This window comes from Pyxicephalus adspersus, unplaced genomic scaffold, assembly GCF_032062135.1.
Source record: "Pyxicephalus adspersus unplaced genomic scaffold, UCB_Pads_2.0 Sca770, whole genome shotgun sequence".
In the NCBI taxonomy this organism is placed as follows: domain Eukaryota; kingdom Metazoa; phylum Chordata; class Amphibia; order Anura; family Pyxicephalidae; genus Pyxicephalus; species Pyxicephalus adspersus.
In genome coordinates this window covers 2,492-9,312 of record NW_027317777.1, presented here as the reverse complement: position 1 = coordinate 9,312, position 6,821 = coordinate 2,492, and the positions used below count along the sequence as shown (strand labels likewise).

The 6,821-nt window shown below is 38.2% G+C and overlaps 1 long non-coding RNA gene across 1 annotated transcript; it reads left to right on the top strand.

Annotated features, from left to right (window-relative positions):
* The first annotated feature begins 6 nt into the window (after window positions 1-6).
* LOC140321117 (uncharacterized) lies at window positions 7-3,245 on the top strand. Its single transcript, XR_011918830.1, has 2 exons — window positions 7-635; window positions 3,070-3,245. It is a non-coding gene; the product is annotated as an uncharacterized lncRNA (long non-coding RNA).
* The last annotated feature ends 3,576 nt before the right edge of the window (window positions 3,246-6,821 follow it).

Below are 6,821 nucleotides of genomic sequence, written 5' to 3'. Positions count from 1 at the left end.
TTTTTGGCCTATTCTTGTGTATTAAAAAGCCCACATAGAAAACAAGCATTGTGGTTGATTTACTATAGGAACTGATGGTTGTTAAGGAAGTTTACCTTAGCTTAGTAAATTTCAAAAATAACTGCACATACAAAAGAAAAAATTAGTTTTGCTTGAACATGATTGGATAAAGTCTCTTTACTAAGCTAATTGAAAATGTATTTTCAGCTCTGAAGTGTCACCAATAACAGACAGCAGCCAACCAAGGCCAGTGAGAGATTGTCTACTTTTTTAATAAGCACAGTGGGTGAAATGAAAATATACATATATAATTCTGAGTCATATTGAGAACTAACTCATGTGTATGCACTGTACATTAGATTGAAAGAAAAGAAAGAAAAGTTTACAGGTTAAGGACAAAAGCATGGATATTTTTCATGTTTATCTATATTGTTACTGGTAATACTTTGTTCTCACTATTTGATTTCAGATGGGTAATGTTTACCAGACAGATGTATTTGATTTGTATCCTGGGACTTTTCAAACTGTTCAAATGACTGCAAAGAATCCAGGAACATGGCTACTACATTGTCACGTGGCTGATCACATCCACTCCGGAATGGTGGCATTGTACTCAGTACTTGAAAATCAGAACAGTAAGTAACTGTTTTTGGCAGCCTGCATGCTAATTTACAATATATATTTTTAAAATAAGACTATAGTGAAAAAAAAATACTTGTATACTGTAAATCTAAAACTGGCTATACATAGCCAGTTGATCTGCTGAGAACAGGTAAAGGTGAGACATCTTGTCCTCAGGTTTGCTGTCCAAATATTTTGACCTATTGAGTTTTCCTATCCATCTATCTTGGTTAGCAGCACTTGCATGGTAAAACCTTCCCCATGGAAAAGGAAATGTTTTCTGCTGTTAACTGCAGCATTCAATTAACTTAGCAAATCCATTAGCAGCATTTTCAGTTAGTCTGCCTCCTAATTAGTTCTTGTACTACCTTCCTCAGGCCAAAACACCTAAAACAGAATACTTCAAATAAATATATACTTTTAGGTAACTGGAATACAATGTCCAGTTGTGCGCATCACATGTGCAACCCATTGCAAAATACTGTATGGTACTAGCAGAATGACTATTTGATAAAAATAAAGTACAAATATACTGGAAAAAAATATTAATGAAGCCACATCTGTTCAATGAAAAGTGCTTATTGTGATAAGTGATAATCAACAGCCAATAGAAGTTTGCCTCTCTTTAACTTGGGGCTAATAAACTGAGGGCTAATTTTACTTTTGCAGTTGGTAAGCACAGTCCCTGATATGCGGTTCATGAGGTAGGCAGTGATGCTGCAATGCATCAGGGTTTACTCAGGATGCATAGGAACAGTGGGGGTAATAGAAGATGTGAAGATGGGAAGAGAGGGGGTAGGGGAGGGGTAGTCTAGTCCAGATTTCACCTCCCAGAAGTAAATTTGGGGGGACCTCCAAGCCTTAGCAAGCACCTGCTTGGCCGCCAGAAATATAAAGGTGGTGAGCTTTCGCTGAGGCAATTAAGGGAGGTGTAGAAATGTTTTCTAGGAATGTGGGGTCAGCGTCTCTTAGGACTGAGAGTAATGAGTAAACAGAGGTCCAGAACCCCTGTATTTGTAGGCAAGACCACCAGGTATGTAGCCTATCTCTACATAAGCAGTGACTGGAGAGGGTGGGGGGGTCCATGTGTGTCAGAGGGAAAGGAGTCAGATACTATTGGAGCAATACTTTGTAGGCAGCCTCAACCACTTGCACATTAATAAAGCATGGTGCGACTGCCTTCCAGATGTTTTGTCAATTTTACCCTGACTATAATAGGAAAGGTCTGCGTGTGATGTGCTATAAGCTACGGTAAAGCCAGGAGGGATAGACGGGAATGTATGCATATGTGTTCAAATGATATGATTGTCATTGGGCTGCGATCTCCTTTTGCCAGCGGGTCTATCCAGTGGCAAAGCTGGAGGTAGCAATAGTATTCCCAGGGGAAGATTTCTAGGCCCGTCTGCAGACTGCCCCAGGTTCTAACTTCCTTGAAGGAGAGAAAGTGATAGATAAATGTGATCCTGCTAGGTCCACCACTGAAAGGTCCATGGATCCAGTTAGCAGGTGGGAAACGAGGGGTTCTAACCATTGGCTTCAAATGGGTCTTTTTAGATATTAGTTTAGCTGCATACTTATGGGTGTCCTATATCCTATGTGAGTAACACATGAGCGAGCTGATGGTCTTGGGGCAATGAGTTGGGGGAAGCCCCAGGAGCGCCTATGCTGGGATTGTTGCATAGTTGGGCATTTCCATGGAGATCCACCGGGGGGTCATGTGTGGTGTGTAAAGCCATGGCGTAGTATTACACTGGATGGGCAATTCAGAGTCCACCCAAGTTTCTGTGCATGTAAAGGGTGCCCTAGCAACCCTGGGCCTCTGATGACATCAGAAAAATATGCTTACCTTATTTTGGAGGTTATGCAGTACCGGCAGGGCATCCCCATGAGCAATACTCAGAGGTAGTAGACTACGGCCGAACCATGGCAGCCCATGACAGGGGCGACTAAGAGCGGAGGTCAGTATATCGATCAGGGGATGGTAGTTTTCCGCATAGAGGGTGTGGTAGGACTGGGTCAGCCTAACCCTCAGGTATTGTATAGAGGTGGACACCCACACAAAGGAGAAGTAAGGGAGGCAGGCAGGGTAGCATTAAGCGTCATTGACTTATCCCTGTTTACATCAGCATCTTTAGATTTGACGACAGCTGGCAGTGAGTGATATTGTACCACTCACTGCCACCCCATTCCTTTTCTATGAGGCTGTTGTGAATGGAAGCTACTTGTAGCATCTCCAACAACGCAGCAGTTCATTGGCATGTGGAAGTAGTAACCAAACTGCAACCTTATTGCCAGTCTGGAAATAGCCTAAATGTAATATCTAAAAACAATCCTCAAAACCACTTTCTAGAATGGCATGACCTATGATGTAATTCTATTTATTAGGTGTGTAACCCAGAATATTCTGTTTTAAGCTGTAATTATTGTATATTTTCTTTTTTTTTACAGAAAAGGAATCATTACTTCAAAAGATTGTTAAACATATACCTGGCAACATTAAAATGTAGAAGATGGAAGAACATTAAACTAGGTCAAAAATGGTTTACTGACGTATTCTAGCAAATTTGTACCTGCATAATATATTTTACTTAAATAAAGCTGTTACATGAAGGGTTTTGAAATGATGCCATGACCAGAAGTTTAATTATTCAAACTGAGAAGTTACAGCACACGCATTACTGTAAACACATGACTGTAAATGGAAATTAAAGAATGGAGTTGCCCAGCTTAGATTAAGAGCTTTGCCTGTGTATCAAGTCAAACAGTTATAAAGATGTAAACATCTCACAATTTCCAGGAAACAATAGGTATACGCTTGTTCTGAGGTTGGTATATTTGCCCAAGGATACTGGAGCTGAAAGCCAAAAAACCATAAATATGATTAGGATGCTTAATTGTTAAAATAATGTACAGCATACTATATGTGTACCTTAAAGTTTAAGTTACATTATACTAAATCATATCAAATACATGCATACATTTTATATAATGGCTCCAGCAAATAAAACATACAGTACACTAAGGACATAGAAAATGCCCCCAAACAATCTACAAAACAAATTGACTGGGTTTGAGAAGCTAAGACAGATTAACTGCTCTGGATTCAAATGAACCTTTGAATTTCCATTGAGAAAATTCCCTTCACCTGTCTATGTGCGTCACTTGACTTTACACAATTCACTGTAATTCTGAGCTTCGGTATTTGATGCAGTTCCAGTTGGCGGTCCAACAAGAAATAGATTCCTAGGCCACAGTTTGCAGTTCAATAGAAGTCTGTTAAACATGTAATGACAAATCTTACACGTACTAGAGCCTGTTTGCAAGTGCAATCATTTGTACTTATTTGTACTTATTGAAGAAGAATTGGTATTGAACCTAAAATCTGACCCAGTGCTAACTTTCCCTGACTGAAAAAGCAAAATTTCAAAGCCCTCTTGAAATGTATTCTGCACTTTATTAATAATAAATTGTAATTTTGTATCATTTTCCACTGTAAGTATTCCTGTGGGTATGGTGCATACTTCCTAATCTCCTTCTTGGAGTAATTTCGCAGATTCGTTGTCCCAGTGGACTTTTTACATTATCTTCAAATGTGATGACTAGATCAGGAACAGTGTTGCTGTGCCTTCTCATAGAATTTTTGGAAGGTGGTGGTTCCTTTTGGGCCCACCTCCAAAGATATGTGTACTGCTGAATTTCCTGAATAGTTGTTTTTCAATGTCCTATTTATTCTTTCGAGTCAGGCTTGGTTAGTAGACATTGTAACAAATCTTATTTGCTTTTTCTCAGTCCAGCTTCAGAACAATTGCCTGACCATATTTTTATCAGCATGTCATTAGAATGTTGCAGCAATTTAAAGTTGCTGGATCTGCAGCTTTGTTTGGGGAAAACCATCAGAACACAACTAAGTGTGTCCATTATTGTAGCACACTATCCCAAACCACTTCTTCTCAAAGAAGGAAAGCCTTTTTAATCTATTTGCCACAACAGGATCACTAAAAATGGCATAGACCAGAATCTAATTCTTTCACTGGAAAGTTTCTCTAAAGTTTCTACCTCTGTATTCTTTTTAAGCTTTTAAATGAAAAGGGAAATAGCTTTTGAGCGTTTGTTAATTTGTTTTAGTTTACTCTGAAGAGTGTATTTGAGGAAGGGAGAGTAGCCCACACTGTGATAATACAGATGAGTATACAGATGAGCTTGTCATCCAGTTGAGTTTTGAATTGAGCACAGGTCTGGTGATGTCAGGGGAATTCTGGGCTTTCTTAAGAGCAATATACACTGCTTCACTGGTAAAAGTGTATTCTCTCCAACTTTTGAGAGGTTTAATAAATCATGCCCTTCATGCCTTCTGTGAAGGTTTGGGTACATGTACCTCAATCTTACTATATAAAGTGCATTCTGGCACTACTGCCAAGTGTAAATGTAAATTGGAGGTAATGAGATTGAATACCTCTAGCCAGAACTGTTGGGCAACCACATAGGACTACCAAATGTGTCCCAGGAAACCAATACTTCCACATGCTCTGAAATATAGTTAAAACAAGAAGATATCTCGCAATTCTGTCAGGGACCAGATACAGCAAAACATTAACTAATCTGTTTCAAATACTTAGAACAAATGAACAATTTATGACTAGCTTCCAAAGCAAGGTGCAAAAGGAATGTTTTTATGGAACAAACAATGCCTATTTTAGTTGCACACATTTGCACATATATGTGGAAACCTCACTGACTTGTGAAGGCCCATCTGTAAAGTGTTGTTCTCAACTGCTCTAAACCATTTATAAATAGTTTCTAAAGCAAGATGCACATGGAAAGAGGCTTTTTACTGAGCATAAAATTTTACAAATGTAAAGCTCAGGCAGGTAGTTATTGCAAAAAGTGACAGGAGACTTAACCTGCCTGATCACACCGGTGAAATGTAAAAAAGCTGAGCTGCGTATGTGTAGCATCAGCTTTGGTTGCCAAGAAACCTAGCAATCCCGACATCCTATGCTTGTGTGGGGATAAATTACTGCTTTATGTCATCCCTGCATGGTCAATCAAGATGCCCATGAAGAAGGAAGATGGCACCTTGCGATGGAATGTGGATAGGCGAGTCACAGGGTTTTAGTTCCGCTTTAAACACAAAGGTTTGTTTTAAACTGTCCAGGTTATATTTACTGAGCACAATAATTGAATTATTTTCTAGGAAGAATTACTCTTTGTTTAAGGTACCTTTTATATAAGTGCTTATTTATAAAAAAAAATGAATTTAGCTTGTATCATGTCCAACTTCCTACCAACTACAATCTACACATTATACTATATTTGAGAGCTGTAAATCTATGCTCAAAAAATACTTCATAAAACAAAAAATATTAACCTAATACATATACTATAGCAATCACAACACACTGGTTGGTAATAAAAACCATAAAAGGTTTAAAAATATGAATACTGCACACCAAGCTGACTATTTTATCACCAAGGACTCAAATCTATGCAGTATCAAGAGGAATTATTAGCCCAGGAAGCTCCACAGAGTGCCTTTTGCTTAATGGAATGACTTCATCACTGTAGAGGCCAGAATACATAACTTTAGGTTTATATAAATAACATAATACAAGAAAAATAAAAAATATATAAAGAAAAAGGGGAGCAATAATGAAAAGAATTTAAACAATCAGGGATAAAGAAATAATAAATTAAAAACTTAACAGTATTATTTCACAAAAGACTAAAGGAGTACATCAGGAAATAGTGGGAAAGGGATAAAAGAACGAGCCAACCTCAAACATTCAAGCAGGGAGAACATACAAATCCTAGCAGTTAGCGTACTGGCCAGGATACCCAGTGACCTAGTGGTGCAAGGGTGATAGTGCTAACCACTGAGCCAACCATGCCGCCCATAAAACATGCCTATGGATACCTGTAAACTAACTTTCATAAGAAACCTTAGGAATGAATTCTGTTGTACAAGAATGCTGAAGTAGAAAAATGTCCAGCAAGATACACAGGCTTTAAAATCTTCAATGCACACAGAGTTAAATTAAAAAGTGAAATTATTTTTAACTGGAAACCATTTGAAATGAAGACGAAATAAAAAATACACAGATTTCAAACAGCAATGTTACCAACAAGGCCCAGGATGCAAACAAATCTGTATGTAAACATCTGTATGTAAAAACATTGGGCCTAATTTATTAAAGCTCTTC